Here is a 17,516-nt window from a genome sequence, read left to right as displayed (position 1 = left end):
TGTGATGTGAGCGGATAATGATTCAGGGCGAAGGGGAGAGTCACGGGAAACAGAATTTGCATAGGCTACAAGGTGGGGGAATAGGACATCTCTAAAGGTTTTATAATATAGGAGGGTGAAGCCATCAGGGCCAGGGGCTTTACAGGAGGAGGACTTGAGTGCTACATTAAATTCCTCCACGGAGAAATCCGCTTCAAGTGCGCTAAGGGCGGACTTTGAAAGCTCGGAGATTGGCTTGCCTAAGAAAGGCGAGGATTCGTTTACGTTTTTCGGCAAGATATAGAGAAGCCAAACCACCCTCCACATTATATAAGTCAGCGTAAAATTCTTTAAAGGCTCGCGATATCTGGGAGGTAGTGTGTACTAAGTCTCCTGATGGCAGTTTCACTTTGGGTATAAATGATAGAGTTTTTCTGTCTGTAAGTGACCTAGCCAATAGTTTCCCCGGTTTGTTACCCCATTCATATACTTTCTGAGAAATGTAGTGAAACTTTCGCCTAGTTTCAAGGGCGAGGAAAGTTTTGAGTTCTTCTCTTTTAAGGGTAAGGGCGTTTTAAGTGGGAAACGTGGAGAGAGAGTTTATGTTGTTTATCCAACTCAGCAATCTGATGCAAGACCTGTTTGAGCTGCTGACCATGTTCTCTTTTTTTCCTCGCACCCAATTCGATAAGATTTCCTCTTATTAGAGCCTTATGCGCCTCCCACAAAAGAGATGGAGAGGCATCTGAGACAGAGTTTTCCTCAAAGTATTGGGAAAGCGTTTTGGTTAGGGCGGATACCTCTGTTGAATTAGTGATGAGGGAATCATTGAGTTTCCAGTTATTGGGGCGGTGAGGTAAATCTGGTATAGTCAGGCATATGGAAACAGGAGCATGATCAGAGAGAGAGGCAGTGCCTATACAGGCTGAGCGAAGAAAGGGAAGGTGGAAGTGATCTAAGAAGATATTATCTATTCTGGAATAAGAGTTATGGGGTGCGGAAAAATGGGAATAATAAAGTTTCCTGAAGGAAAGCGATAGAGCAGGCAGAACTTCACAAGGACTTGATGTCTTTTGGAGGCCACATTTAGGCCTCGTACATTATAAGAGGAGATTTTTACAGTAGCCATGGTTCCAGGAAGAAGCAAGTGAACAAGTCATACAACCATGTGAACCAGCAAAATAGGGAGGGGAGAGGAGGGGGAAGGGAGAGAGAGGGCGGAGATAAAAGAGATAAGAGGGGAAATGAAAGAGAAAAGAAGAAAAGTACATACAAAAGTATCAGAACATTTGGTAGAACGATTGGGAGTAAGGTAACAATCACGCAGAAACCTGCGGTGGTCCCAGTGGGGATGAAGGGAGCGGGCGGTCAAAAAGGATTTGAAGAAAAAAAACATTAGGAGAAAAATAAAGACCACCATTTCCCAGCAACCCCAAAAGGAGAAGGGGGAGAAACAATGTCCCCGGTAAGTGTATCAACATGGAGCCAGAGGCCCCATCAGCTACCGACCTGTAAATAAAAGGTAGTTATAACAGAAAGAAATTGGCAACGCATAAAACATAAACATAGCATTCTCCAAACACTAGGTTAGGCTATCAGGTGATGTGATGTACAGTCAGCAAGGCTCAAAAATAGGGAGCAATACGGTTTAAAGAAATCCCATTTTCAAAAATGAGCCATCAAGTGTTCAAGGCGGCAAAGGAACTTCAGAAAAGAATGTAAAAAATAACAGACTGAAAAACACGTCTTTGCCACCGTAAGGAGAATTGCTAAAAGGAAAAATGATTGGGTGCTCAGGAGTACCTCACCCATTCTTCTTGGACGAGCTTGGGGTAGAAATCTTCCGCAGCTTAGCAGGGGTCTTCTTCCATTGGGATGAACGGAGAGTGGAAAAAGTGGGAATGGGGTTCTGCCAGCCTGGGAGCTCCATGTGTGGTAAATGGAGATTCTGTAGGAAGATAGGAAGTTCCTCAGGGAAACGCAGTGTGGACGATCGACCATTCTTGGTCGCAATTAGGCATGCTGGGAAGCCCCACCGATAGGTAGTTCCATCACTTCTTAGTTTCTCCAAAAGTGGTTTTTGGGCCCTGCGGCGATCGAGGGTTTCCTTAGCTATGTCCGGAAAGATGTGAAGAATAGCTCCATCAAAGTCAATGTTAGGGGTGTTCCGCAATTTGATCATGATAGCATTCTTATCTTCGAAGTAGTGGAGACGGCAAATCACATCTCTGGGTAGATCAGAAGAGAGGTTATGGGGTCGAAGAGCACGGTGGACTCTGTCAAACCGCAGGGGATCCGCGGCCTGCCTAAAATGGTGTTGAGGATGCCACGGAGCGAGGGTTCCAGATCATTATCCCCAGTTGCTTCCGGTAGGCCACGGATACGCAGGTTATTTCTGCGGTTACGGTTCTCGAGGTCCTCAAGTTTATATAATGAGGCCCTATGAGCATGTGACAATTTGGGTATCCGTGTCCTGCAGCTCTTTGATAGCCACTTCGTGCAAGTCTTGACGCTGTTCTGTTTCCTCAACCCTATCGAGGAGGTGAGCCATGTCCGCTCGGACCGCAGAGATGTCTTTTTTGATCAATTTCTCCATATCATGGAACATACCCGCCATTTATTTTCTGAATTCAAGCAGAAAGGAGGACATTTCGGAACCAGTGGGGGAACCAGGATCATCCATTATCTCCGATCCACAGGATGAGGCTGGCGAACTTTCGCGGATAGAGGCAGTGTGAGAGGCTGGCGAGATGAGAGATCTCGATGCTCTGGTTTTAGCGCTCATAGAGCCAGGGCTCGCCCTCTCAGCAGCAAGAAAGCGTTTGATGGAGCCAACAGAAGTCTGATGAACAGTTGAAGATTTAGCGGACCGTTTGTTTATCGATGAACGGGAGGCAGAGCCTTTTGCTGGCATTGCTATTTGAAATCAGGTCGGTAGCTAGACGGGGTCCGGCTTAAGCATTACCCCTTAGTGCCATATGAAGAAGAAAATAACTACAAAGGCCATAGTCAAACTTTAGAGAGAGTCAAGAATGGCGGGAGTTCAGTCACTTACAGGGAGTAACAGCGTTAGAGACGTGAAAATTTCCGTGAGCAAGAGAACGAGGTACACCAAGATGGCCACTGTGCCTTCGCCAAGCCTGGACAATTACCACTGATTAATGTTTGTATTTAGAAATGGTAACTTATGTCTCCTGAGAAGGGGTATGCGGCAAGGGACGGCTGATTCTGTAGAGGAGAGGGCCTATAGTACAGGTAATACCTTCAGGTGGAGCAAGATGGCCGCCAATAGGAGGCTAGGAAGGAGACAGGGACTGACCTGGACAGAGCTGCAGGGTCCAGGAGGCACAGCAATGGTGTCTAGAGGCAATCTGGAGGTGGTAGCTAGAGAGCCCGAGTGTTGTATCAATAGGAAGGCCGAGGGAGTGCTCTGGATCCGCCGCCGGGTGAAGCAAGATGGCCGCCGCTTCCAGGACTAGGCCGAAGCCGCGGTCTTTCCTAGATCAGATGCCCGGACGGGGAGAACGGCGGCGCTCGCGGACGGCGAACAATAGGTTGGAGGGCTCCGGAGACCAGGGGCGAGATGTAGGGATGGTGCTGAGGTGCCGGTGCGTCCGATGTTGAGCCTCGTTCGTATCGCAGCCGCGATACTCAAGCCCGGTGCTTGCGGAGGCTGTACAGGCCTCAAAATGATCGGTGATCCGGCAGCGAGACAAATTCCGAGGCAGGCGGGCGTCCAGGGATCACCATACAGGTATGTACCTGTCCAGGAGAGGTTCAGGAACCAGGATGATAGTTTTTTAGAGGTCTGGAACGGCCTTCCGATGCGGATGGCAGGAGATTGGGCCTGGGTTTGTGGAGCCTTGCTAAATTGCGTCCTTCTCCGCTCCATGCCCCTAAACATCATATCTCAGCATCAGAGACCTCTGTGTCAGCTCTGGCTATCACTCAAGGAGACCATGCAGCCCGTATAAGAGTGCTTGCGTCTGCATCCATGGCACATCTTCAACATTTGCGGCCGCACCGGCTCTGTATAGAGGACAGTGAAAACATTAGCCACAGAAACATAAGGCTGCAAGGTATCCCGGAGGCAACATCAGGTACTGTTCTAATACCCACTTTCATATCTCCTCAATCAGGTCCCAGGCAGGGGGGCTAAATCCCCTATTGAACTGGAGAGAGTGCATAAAGTATAGGAGCTAGCTGGGGGCCGAGGTGGCTGCCCTCGAGATTTTCTCTGCCCGGTTCATTACCACACTCTGAAGGAAGAGATAATGCGTAAGGTCTCGGGCTTGGGCACAGTGGACTTTGATGGATCCTCAATTCACCTGCATTCCCGGACCTAAGGCGAGTGTTCCGTTCCCTGCTTGATTCGATTTGGCAAGCTGGTGTACCTGTACCTGGGACCACCCTTTCAGTGTTAAGATTACCTGCGGTGACAACAAATTTGTTTTGACGGATCCTAACCAACCTCCGGCCTTCTTCCTCTTCCTTGAACAAGACTCTGTCAGTGTTCCAAACTGGCTGGACCCTCCAAGACTGCCCTCTCCCACAACACCGCAGACGTCCAAGATCTAGATTCGTGTCCTCTGATCCCAGACCACGTCGGGCTATGTCACTGAATCCGGCTCTTTCCTAGTGAGTCCTGAACTGTGGGTCACATCTGTTAACTTGGATTCCTACCAGGTTTGCCTTGGGAACATCTTGTCGCCTTTGATTTCCTCCTACTCCTACATGCCAACCATACCATTTAGTTGGATATTAATCGGTCAGATTGTTTATTCGTACTATGGGTTCACTCGTTGACTTTGCTGGTGCAGTTATACCTACCTGGTGTTTAGGAAATAAAGTAGAATTTTGCTGCTCTTTGCATATTGTTATGGGCTCTGACCTTTACCGTACCTTTTCCCCCTATTTTTTGTACTGATAGTGGTATAACTGCTTGTTATGCCTCATCACACTTGGTAAATTTTCCCACTCGATTCTATACCAATTTTTTATTCTTTTGAGGGGGAGCTGTCTGGGTCTGTTTGGAGCCCAATGTTAAAGTAATTGTAAAGTCTTGTGTTTTTTTTTTTTTTTGTCTAAAAATAACAAACATGTTATACTTACCTACTCTGTGCAGTGATTTTGAAGAGGGATCCCACAGCAAGCAGCTTGCTATGGGTGCACCTGAGCAGGGTCACAGCTCTGTGTGTCCATTCAGGCATGGAGCCTGAGTTGGCCCCACCACCTCTCTCTCATGATTGACTGACCTTGATTGACAGCAGCAGGAGCCAATGGCACTTAGAATGCATTAAGATAAAAAAACCTTCTGACTTTACAACCACTTTAAGTCCCCTGTTGGCGATGTGCCTTGCTCTGCTATGGGCCGTTGGACCTGCGAACTGACTCGATATCACCCCGGTATCAACATACTGCTTGTATGGGGCTTTTAAGTTTCTTTTCAGATCCATGTCTGACTCCTCATGCAGTCTGGGACTCGCTGACTTTCTCAGGGTAGCTAGCCCCTGAGCATTTAGAATTAAGAATATGTGCTATAATATCTCAGGGGCTGTCGCTATAATTATTATGCATTTATCCTGCGCAGCAGCGGTACTTACGATTTCATTTTGGCCCTCGTCTGCCTGTATATATTTAGTTTTATATTATTTATTTATTTTGTTTTTCATACTTTATTTTTTTTGATAAATCTTTTTTTATTGCATTTTTGAACAATAAACAACAAACAAACAAAAAAAGGGGGGGAAAAACACAACAGGTACATAAACAGCATGTTAGATAGTGCTTAACAAGTCTCCGTATTTTTAGCATGTAATCTGAACAATTCATGGCAAGTACATGCGCACTCGGGACACAGTATGATATCCAGTATGTCAGACATCTCCTCCATCACCAGAAACAACTATTCCCCAATCAGGCACACAATCCTCCTTTACCCCGCTTCGGCAGAGTACCTACAAACTACTCCATAACTTCTTCACCTGTCAATCAAGCCGTTGTAGGTTCCGCTAACCACGTACGCCAGATTTTGTCATATTTCAAGGGGCACCCTCTACTTTCATATGTGTTTTTATACAGGGGAAGGCTCTCGTTTACGAGACGCTTCCATTGAGCCAGAGAAGGCATCGTGGGTTTCTTCCAATGCATAGCTATATTTTTCCGAGCATAAAAGAGTAATAACCCAATCAAAGTTCTCCCTGCAACAGTCGGCACCGGCGTCTCCATCGTCATTGGCACTGTAATCAGGGTGACCAGGCCAATCAGATCCAGCACCTCAGTCCAATACTGCTGGATCTTAGGAAAAGCCCAGAAAATGTGTGTAAAGTCTCCCGGGGAGACACCACACCTCCAGCATTCTGGAGAGCTTGGGTTTCATTTTATGAAGCCTATGAGGTGTAAAGTAAGCTCTGTGCACTATTTTAAACTGTACAAGCCTGTCTCACAATGAAACTAAGGAACTAAAGGGGAAATCCCAAACATCGTCCCAATCATCGTTGTCCAGCATAGGGATATCTCTTTGCCAACAAGACCAGAGCTTATCCATGGGAGGGAGAGACACAAATATCAGATGTTCATACAAACGAGATGTTGGTTTTTCAGCACATCTGGAACAAAGTGTCTTCTCCAACCCTGATTGAACCACCATGCAGGAGGAATGTGGGAATTGGGCATTAAACGCAATTGACAGTTGCAGGTACCGAAAGACATAATGATTTGGTATATTATGAGTCTGTGAGAGTCGGGACAAGGGGATCAAAGTATTGTTCTCCGTTATATGAGATATAAGTTTGATGCCATATTTGGTCCATACGTATGGATTCGGAATTTTGTAGAGATGAGGTGTAGTCGGATTCAGCCAAAGCAGAGCGTTCGGTGAGATTTTATTAGATCTGTACTTCTCCACCACCAACCCCGCTCGCCATGCACGCATGGTGGTGCACATGGAGGGGGTAGGGGGCACGAGGTCCCCTATAGACCAGTAATTTGAGTGCCTCCAATGAACCCACCACTGCCGCCTCCAGGGCTATAGCTGAATTCAAGGCATCTCGATCTAGCCACCACGCCGCCGTCACCAGTTGTGCGGCAAGGTAGTATTTATAACAATTGGTAAACGCCATACCCCCTTGTGTTTGCGGTGTCATCAAGGTGCTTAGTTTATATTTCGGCGGGGAGGGGCCCCAGAGGAAGGAAGAAAAAATCTGATAAAGCCTTTTAAAGAAGGATTTTGGAATCCACTGCGGGGAATGACGGAAAAGGTAAGTGAGTCTGGGAATGATCTTCATTTTAATGAGGTTAATTCGGCCCCATAAGGACAGCGGCAAATTACTCCACGATTTAAGTTTGACTTTTATATCTAGCAATACTGGGTCTAAGTTGAGAGAAATAATGTCTGTTGCTTGAGAGGAGATAATTACACCCAGGTATTTGAACATGTCCACCCACTGAAGGGGAGTGTCAGAAGGGGATGTCGTCCTTGCTGCTTGGTCAATTGGGAATAGTAACGATTTGGACCAGTTGACCTTTAGTCCCGTGACCTCGGCAAAGGTGTTCAGTACTGTCAGCGCACCCTGTAACAATGGACCCGCATCGCCGAGGAAAAAGAGCATGTTGTCGGCGTTCAGTGCTACCCTCTCCTCCATTCCTGTCAAAGAGGGACGAAAAAACAAGAAGACTATTATGAATACACTGACTGTATGGTTTATCCAAAAGTACAAAATGTATTAAATATATGTATAGCACATAAGAAGAAAATTCCTGAAAATTCCTGAATACCCATACGGGTATTGGTCAGACTAACACTGTGACAAACACATTTATAACAATAAACATAACATAGAACATATAGGGGGACTATCCGGACGTCAGATAACAAGGAAGGATATTTATCTCAAGGGAAATCCCTAAGTGTATACTAGAATAATAGTAAGATAATTATATATATTAAAGGAGATATACTATCCTTCCTGGCCCTCTGGAGCTCGAGCTGCTGTGAAGAAAGAAAGGCTAGAGACAGTATAGGTGGAGAGGAATAGTTGAATTAAATCGCTGGGCTGCAGCCGTTGTATAGAGGGCAGATAAAACTGCACTTTGTCCTCATATCATATCTGATGTAGTCCGCTGTAGAGGATTTAAACACTGTATCCCTTTAAGATCATAGGTTTCCGCTTGGAAAGAAAAAGTTCAATGGCAGAGTAAATCGGCTCATATCAGAGGTTTTTAAATCAAAATAGCTTGATATCATAGGGTCCTAAGGATGCAGTAGTAACAATGTATCTCACATTTAATTTTTAGAAGAGACACAGTCTCATATTGAGTACATTACCGCTCCTTGGTCTTGAAGTGCTTTTTACCAATCAGAGTTCGGGTCCATACTGATAAATCGTAGCACCCGGGTGTCCGTAGCATACGATTTAAATTTGCTTCAGGCACACTTCTGTTGCTGCAGGAGTTTTGTAACCGGAGTTTGACCAGGCTAATGTCCGCTTAGTATTGCAGATAGTCTATGTGATCTAAGTGTAATCACACTAGCTGGAGTTAAGGCAAGGTTAACACTCCCGGGACCTGGCACTCTCAAGCAGGATTTGTAACACTGTCGGTAGCCGTTTCCACCGCTTGTTACTTTAGCAGAGTCGTCTTCATAGATTCAAGCATTGCCTTTGCATCACCGTGAGGGGATCGTAGAGACACAGAGTTCTGTGTAACGGCCAGATAGCCGGGGTTAGCGCCGACTAGTTTCGCAGATTATTGCGTAGCTTCATCTGGGCGTGCCGATGCAAGACAGGGATTTCCTCTTTGTAGCGTCCTTCCCTGATTACAATCGGAAATTGATCAATCAATTTAGGAAAGAGGAAAAAAGTACAAGAAGGAAACAAATAAATGTGTTCTGCTAAGCGAGTGATGTTCATACCGCAATCAACTGTTCAAACAGCGTTTTTTTCATGAATGAATAAATAGATGTATTATATCAAATTGTCACTGGGTAGTAGAGTACTTTGAATACAATATATATACATGAACGGAGAATCAAAAGATGTATTTTGGAGAGGGGGAAGGAGGAGGAAAAGCGAGAAATAGAAGGAATGCTATTAGTCGGAATCATAGACACACACATACTTTAACCATCCTATTGATTTTTAGAGTTCACTTTTGCGATTATGCATATTAAGGGTATGTTAATGAAGGGGATCGAGGTCCCACTAGTGTGAACTTTCTAAACTATCTGTCCTTTAAATTTGGTTTTAGTATCTCAAAAGATTGGTAGATATACGCTTGGTCCCCTTAGTAGTCAGACTGCAGAGGGAGGGGGGCCCCGAGATCCCCCACTGACAGCTGGCAGAAGGAGAGCAGCGGAGAATCAGCTGAGCGACGATTGGTGCTTCCATGTACCGCCTGAATGGTCTTTAACTGCTCTGAGCACTACAGAGGGAGGGGGGCCGAGATACGCACTGACAGAAGAGGAGGAGAGCAGCAGGGATCAGCTGAGTAGTGCCACAACAAAGGTATTCACCAAAGAAACATACACAGTCTAGACCACACGACCCCAAACTAGGGCTTCTTTTCAGGGGAGGGCCTATATTGCAGCCTTCTCTAAAAATGACAGTATGGCTTACTTTCGGGGTAGGTCTTATTTTCGGGGGAAACACGGTATGTCGCCTAAGTTTTTTGGCTGTCAAGGGGGCTGGGCCTACTATTTTGGCGAGGCCTGGGGTGTTTGTTAGCACTGTCCAGTGTTTTTCAAAGGTCTTTTTAACTGATTCCCACTGCACCCCGTATTGTGTAATTACCCGTACGGGTCTGGGTGCGGCGGATTTCAGAACAGTTTTAGTTCCCTGGAGAAGGTCCCTACGATCACGTTTCCCTGCTTTACTCTTGGCTCTTCTTAGTTGTCGGTGGGAGTAGCCTCTTTCTCTAAACCTGAGATATAGGGCATTGCTCTCTTTTTCATATTCTTTTGGGTTGGAACAATTTCGTTTTATTCTAAGAAATTGTCCAACCGGTATCCCATCTTTTAGTTTTTTTGGATGGTAGCTTTCTGCTCTTAGTAGGGTATTAGCTGCTGTTTCTTTTCTGAAAGTGCAGGTGGTGAGGGTCCGAGCATCCACACTTATCCCCAGATCCAGAAAAGAAATGTTTTTTTTTTTTGTCATGTGTGAAAGTTGGCTTTATATTCCGATAGTTATGGTTAAGTACTGACATAAAGGTTTCCAGCGAGATTATGTCACCCCTCCACACCATCAGGACGTCATCAATGTACCTGAGCCAGGTATGTACCTGGCCCAGGTGAAATGAGTGATAATAACTGTGCTGTGTGGGTATGGAGGGATAGGGCAAAAAAAAAAAACCTAAAAAAACTAAACAGTGATCAAAAAAGTCCCACCGAATGGGCGGGGTGAACTCTACAAGCAGTGTGCAATCTGAACTGTGAAGGTGGGTGATCTGGAAAAGGTTAACACTATGCAGCAAAATCCTTATAAGGAAATAAAATAAACATGGAAGTACAGTTATCAAAATAAATGTCCAAGATTGGTACTAAAGACCAAAGGTAAGTGATCCCAACACATAATAAAGGGTAAAAATCCAGTGAAATCAAGTGCAAATACAAATCTCGCATCCAAAAAGCATATATTTAAAGGTGCAGTCCTTGATAGCTGTGAGTAATAAGTGATGAGAAACCAGGAAATCCAATATTTCAGAGAAGAGCAAGCTTCGGTGCGCACACCTCTAGTGGTATGGAATGCTCACCTCAAGGCCATAGCACGGATAGCCTGGATACCACTCAGGGTGTACTCAAAGATCCAGCAGGATGAGGGCTAGATGTAGTCTCCACATTAAATAACCATATTGGAAGAAACAAGAAAAAGATATGGCGTAATACTGGAAGCAAGGGTCTAAAAAACGATCAATCACATGCACATGCACTCACATGGAGGCCGTGAGCAGTGGGCCTAACTCCTACGAACGGCGAGTTCGTGCGACCCAGTCTGAGATCTTGATTGTATGCTGATCCTCTCTCTTTGGCCTCCACCTAAACATCCACGGATACTGGCACTAAATGCTCAGCAGGTATAGATGGGCAAAGAGAGAAGAAGGCACATAGTACAGCTCCGCTTCAAAAGGTATTTAATATAAAAACATATAAAAAACTCACATTTAAAATGTCAGAAATATCCAAACAAAACAAGCAGCGAGCTCATATCTCTCCAGAGTGTGTGAGGTCTGGTACTTCCTGTCCCTACTAGTGGCGTCATGTCACATGACTTCATCAGGGGATAGTGATGGGAGTACTGAAGGATCTTAAATAGGCCGTCAGAATGTCTGCAAACATGGGTGTCCGTCGGCCCAGGTACATTGGGAGGGTGTAAACAAAATCCTCCTCCCACAAGCCCAGGTGTAGGCATGCATAAGCGGGTGCCCAGGGCGCCCCCATGGACGTACCCCTTATTTGTTGATAGTATTTGTTGTCGAACTGGAAGAAGTTGTTATCAAGGGCAAATAGTAGAAGTTCTACAATGAATTTGTTTTGTGCTCCACATTGTGGGTAATGTTTTTCAAGGAAGTACTCTACTGCCTTGAGTCCCCAGTCATGGGGGATCGAAGTATACAAGGATTCAACATCGATTCCCACTAGTAAAACATCTTCCTCCAGTTCAATCTCAGCGATAGATGCCAGTACATCACGTGTGTCCTGGACATATGATTGGAGATCGGTCACCATGTTTTTCATCATGCTGTCTAGATATTTTCCTATTCGCTCCAGGGGCCCTCTTATAGCCGAGACTATAGGTCTACCCGGGGGTTACTTGAGGGATTTATGTACCTTCGGGATTATATAAAAGGTAGGTGTATTATAGTCGTTGACTATAAGATACAGTATTCTAATTCACGTTTACTAAGGAGGCCCTCTCCCTTAGCAAGTTTTAGTTTTTGATTAAGGGAGATTACAAGTTCAGGAAAAGGGTTGGTACTGAGTTGTTTATATGTTTTTTGTTCATCATTTAGTAGTCGATTGACCTCTTTCACATAGATGTCCTCGTCAAGGAAGACAACATTCCCCCCTTTATCACTACGTTTAATGATTAGTTTTTAAGCTGATGTTAATTCTCGTATTGCACATCTTTCCCTAGATTGCAAGTTGTCACCGTCTTTTTCAGTCCAATCTATTTTTCCTAGATCTGTTCATACCAGATCCAGGAAAGTGCTTAACCATTTATTTTTGTGTATAGGTGGCATCTTGTTAGATCTAATGAAAAAAATTGCCTTCGCGCTACTACAGACTCCTTGATAGTAATAGCCCAAAACAAATAAGGTGCAGCAATACCTAATAGTGTTTACAATACACAAATGCAGAAATCATAAATATAAAGGGGTTCTGCGCGAACCAACACACTAGTGGAAGAAAAAATAAATCACTAATATATATACCCTGTTTCCCCAAAAATAAGACCTACCCTGAAAATAAGACCTAGCATTATTTCCCAGGAGGGCTGCAATATAAGACCTACCCCATAAATAAGCCCTGGTTAAAAATGCTTGTAAAATCCTAAAATCCACTCTATTACAGTAGTATATAATGTACAATGTGTGTGTTTCTGTAATATAATTGTGGGGAAGAGAGCTCCGGTGGGTCACAGAAGCGCAGATTGGCGCTATAACAAAGGTATTTGGCACAATTATATTACAGGAACACGCACATTGTACATTATATAATACTGTAATAGAGTGGGTTGTAGGATTTTACAAGCATTTTAACTCAGTTCACACTGGGGATTCCCGACAGGCAGGGAGGGAGAGGGGGAGAGAAGACAGCACATTACATGGTAAGACCTACCCCGAAAATAAGCCCTACTGTGTCTTTTGTTGGCATAATTAATATAAGACCCGGGCTTATTTTCGGGGAAACACGGTATAATATATACACAATAAATGTAAATAATGGTGAAGGTGAAGGTGAAAACAGTCCCAATAAGTGATGAAATGAATCAGAAGAGTGGAGCTCAAAAATGAGTGGAATAAATGAGTAAATCAAAAAATGAGGTGATGGGAATGCAATATATAAATATAAAATAGTGAGAACAATGAGTAAAATATGAGTGTGAAAGTGTCCCAATAATGATGTGCCAAGCTGTCAGATGGTAGCCGCAATGTAGCTGAACTTCCACTAGGCGGATGATTGACAGGTGTCCACTCCCTCACCAGGCTCCCAGAACTCTTACCTCAAAACAAAAATTACAATAGATCCTGAGTGTAAATACTCTGTTGACAACCATAAGAATCTTCCCTCTTAATAATGACTGCTGGAGCGTCTCCTCGGCCAATCCCTAATTGAGCTCCGAACGGGGAGGGAGAAAAGAGAACACAAGGGCTCCAATAGTGTATTATTGTAAGACTCACAAGGGTATTTAATAGAAAAACCTGCGCAGAACCCCTTTATATTTATGATTTCTGCATTTGTGTATTGTAAACACTATTAGGTATTGCTGCACCTTATTTGTTTTGGGCTATTACTATCAAGGAGTCTGTAGTAGCGCGAAGCCAATTTTTTCATTTTGTCACTATTTATTTACACATTCACCTTTGCTGCTATTATGGATGTTTTTTCATTCGTTGAGAACAGAAATGTGAACCTTGATGATGTTTTTAACCCACATAACAGAACACGTAATATGGACCTTGAAAGCTTTAGTGAGGAAGCTAGGTCATCATATGGAGAGAAAAAAGTGAGGCTTTGGTGGGATATCAACACCTTTGACAGGTATATAAGGGAAAATATTGTCCCCCGGAGACTCCGGTGGGAACTCCCCCCAAATGATGGTCTGATTGACAAAGAGTCTATGGACGAATGGTTTGAATATTTTAATAGTAGAAGTGTGGAAGGCTTGAAGTTTCTGTTGAAAGGCAAGCAACGTAAAGTACGTATTTTGGATAAACAGATTGAGGAGCTGAGATCCAAAATAGAACCACAGAAAGAATCCGAGGATTTCAAGAAACTGGCTACACAATTGAATAAAGATCTAACGGCCAAGGATCTAGAAGTGCAACAACGGAAGATGAAAAAGTACCAACGGGATGTTGGTGACTATAAGTCAGACCTTGTTTTCAAGTGGCAACAAAAGGTCGAACAAACACAGCCTAACTTGACATACTCAACACCAGAGAGAGAAGTGAGGATACTTGATCCAACACTTATAGCCAGCCGGGCTGAACCCAGAATAGAAGAAAGGGACTCTCGCCCTGAGATTAACAGACCATACCATGAACCCCCCTATTATGGTAGACCCTATTATGATCAACCATATAATGGGAATCAGGGACAACGTACCCCAAAGAAAACAGGGAAGAAACCCTTCAGAAAACCATTTAAGAAACCCTATAACAACGGGCAGAATAATCAAACTAATCAAAGAGATTACAGAGGACCACCACAACAATATGCCTATCATGGAGGATACGATAGAACTCCCATACACACCCATAATAGATTCGAGCCTATTCGAAACCATCAAGAGCCTTATTATGACCAACGACCCTATCAGAGTCAATATGACTATAATGTGCAAAGGGCTTTTTTAGACAGGGAGAGGAGGGATTACTCTCCTCGACGACAAGACCCGTACCACTCTCCAATAAGGCCTCAGGAGGGCAGGCTCAGTCCCGAACAAAGAGAGGCAATAGAGCGGGAAAGAGATTCCAAGCGCAAAAGAGAGTAGTTGGAGAAAACGTTGTAAACCTTAGTGGGAAACCCATTACTGCAGAAGAACTATCAGTTTTGGATAAAGGTTTGAAACATGCTCCCACAAAAAACCTTAATAAATTCGAAACGTATATCGGAATACAGAAGTATGTGAGAAAACTCACTATTAAAAAAGCCATTCTGAACAATTCCTTTATACCTCGGAATGCTCCATCCAGTGAGGAGAATGCACCCTAGTACTTTGAGAAACAACTCAGTATATAACCCACAGTTAGCAAAGAATCAACATATCAATGTTTTTAAACGGCTAGTTTTACAAGACCTGGAGTCTCTGAAGCTTAAAAGGAGGAGTGATCCAATACATATAAAGAAGGGGGATCAAACTGCTAACACAAAGGAAAGATATTGTCATCCGCCCTGTGGATAAGGGAGGAGCGGTTGTGATACAATCAAAAGAGCAGTATCAGAATGAATTGAGTAGACAGCTGCAGGATGGAAATACCTATGTAAAGTTACTGGGTAACCCCACTGCGAAATTCAAAAAGGAGTTGGAATTGCTCGTTCATCTGGGAAGTAAGAAAGGGATCCTTAATAAAAAAGAATCTAAATTCCTGATACCAGAAGCATGTAGAATACCAGTAATCTACACCATTCCAAAGATCCACAAATCAAGAGAAAATCCACCAGGGAGGCCCATAGTTAATGGGATAGACTCCCTGTCCTCAAGGATGGGACAGTACATTGATTATTTTATACAGCCTGTGGTTCAAACCACACCAGCCTACCTCAAAGATACAAAACACATTTTGCAACTTTTAGATACAGTGCCGGTATGTGAAGGGAGAACACTACTGGCAACGGCAGATGTGTCTTCATTATATACCATTGTGCAACATCACAATGCTTGCTCGGCCACAAAGTGGCTCCTAAGCAAATATAGCAATCTTATCTGTAAACCGAGGAAATTTCTCATTAAATGTCTTGATTTTTGCCTTAAATGTAATTATTTTTGGTATGATCAGACATACTTTAAACAGGCTATTGGTATAGCCATGGGGGCAAAATTTGCACCCAGTGTGGCAAACGCCTTCATGGCATTATGGGAGGAGACTGCCGTATATGAAAATACCCCCACAGAATTATCACTCTACAAAAGATATATAGATGGCATCCTCATTCTGTGGAACGGCAGTAGAGAGAGCCTGGAGAACTTCCTAGAAACACTCAATAGGAATGACAAGAATATTAATTACCCTGGTATGGAAGATTGATGAGAAGTCTATTGACTTTTTAGATCTAACTATTAGCGTGGAAAATGATAAGTTAATAACCAAAACGCACTTTAAAAATGTAGATACTAATAGTTACCTCTCGATGGACAGTTGCCATTTCAAACCATGGCTTTTCAACATCCCTAGGGGACAGCTTGTAAGAATGAGGAGGAACTGTTCCAGAGAGAGTGACTACAGAGTGCAAGCAGAGATTATTGGTTCGAGGTTCAAAGAAAAAGGCTATGAGGAATCTTGGATAAAGAATCAAATAGATACTGTCGGAAGAATGGACAGGAAAGTGATGCTACAGGACAAAGAAAAACCCATCCATCAACAAGCAGCACCGGGATTAATCCTAAATTACAACTCTCAACACAAGGATGTCGCCAAGTTGATCAGGAGACACTGGCACATCTTGAAAAATGATAAGGACTTAAATCAAATCCTCCCTGACAAACCAAGGATCGTGTATAAGAGAGCACCTTTCGGGGAAAGGTTTTTACCCATGTAAGGGGTGCTATGCATGCCGTTAGTCACAGAGATTCCAAAAGAAAAAAAATGAGTTTGTAGCTACAAACACAGGTGAAACTCATGTGATTAAAGATTTTATTGGGTGCCACACTGAGGGGGTTGTATATGTGCTACAATGTAGCTGCAGCCTCCAATATGTGGGAAGGACAAAGAGGGCTCTCAAAGTCAGAATCAAAGAGCATGTTGAAAACATGTAAAAAAACGGGAAAAACACTGCGCTAAACAAAAAATTGAAAATGCTGCTAGTACCAAAAATATAGATACAAATATTTAAGCAAAATAAAGAAAAGAAGAGGTACAGCGCAAATTCTAGTGTATAGAAATTCTGATGTGATACCAAAAAATTCCTGGCGTGACACAAATAAGTGAAGGTGACACAAAATCGTAAGGTCAATTGCTATGCATCACTGAAACTAAACAATTGACTATAAATAAAAATGCACGTGAAAAACAAAAATAACTTGTAAATGAAAACAATATATGAATGTGTATAAAGTCTGTGAATGAATGAGATTGTGCAAGCAAAAAAGACTACAGGTGAGGTATTAGTCCATAAGCTCCCAGATATCTTAAAGAAAACTTCTTTAAAAGAGTGAACTTCACAGCGAATGTCTTCAGAGAAAAGGATAGTACAGGGCTGACACAACCTTCCACCAAGGCACACCTGAGTGACAAAACAATGCCCTTACCAGATGTGGAGACCACAACGGTGGTCAGACTGGACCCGGGTATATTTAGAGTCACCCAAATGACTGTATGTAGCACACTGGATCTGCTTCAAGCTATTTCCCATCGGTCAGAACGGATGAATGGCTCAGATGCAAAAAGAAAAGAAAAGGGCCCATAGTGCAACTTTGCAAAACAATTTAATGATCAAAGTAAAATATTGCACTTACAGATAGGTGGAGAATCATAAGCCCAATAAGGTGCACAAAGTGCGGTTTCAAAAGCTGGATCTCGGCGTCCTCTATGGCTTCCCCTTCCTGGGTCAGTTCAGGTTAGCGTGAAAAACGTCAGAATGCAGGCCACGCCTATGCATT

At 43.6% G+C, this 17,516-nt stretch overlaps 1 protein-coding gene across 5 annotated transcripts in view; it reads left to right on the top strand.

Annotated features, from left to right (window-relative positions):
* TBCE (tubulin folding cofactor E) overlaps positions 1-17,516 on the top strand; it is a 619,064-nt gene that overhangs the window by 349,886 nt on the left and 251,662 nt on the right. The gene's annotated exons all lie outside the window — the stretch shown is intronic.

Source organism: Rana temporaria, chromosome 4, assembly GCF_905171775.1.
Source record: "Rana temporaria chromosome 4, aRanTem1.1, whole genome shotgun sequence".
Lineage (NCBI taxonomy): Eukaryota > Metazoa > Chordata > Amphibia > Anura > Ranidae > Rana > Rana temporaria.
Note: the sequence above shows the minus strand (reverse complement) of the source record. Positions and strands in the feature narration are given on the sequence as shown.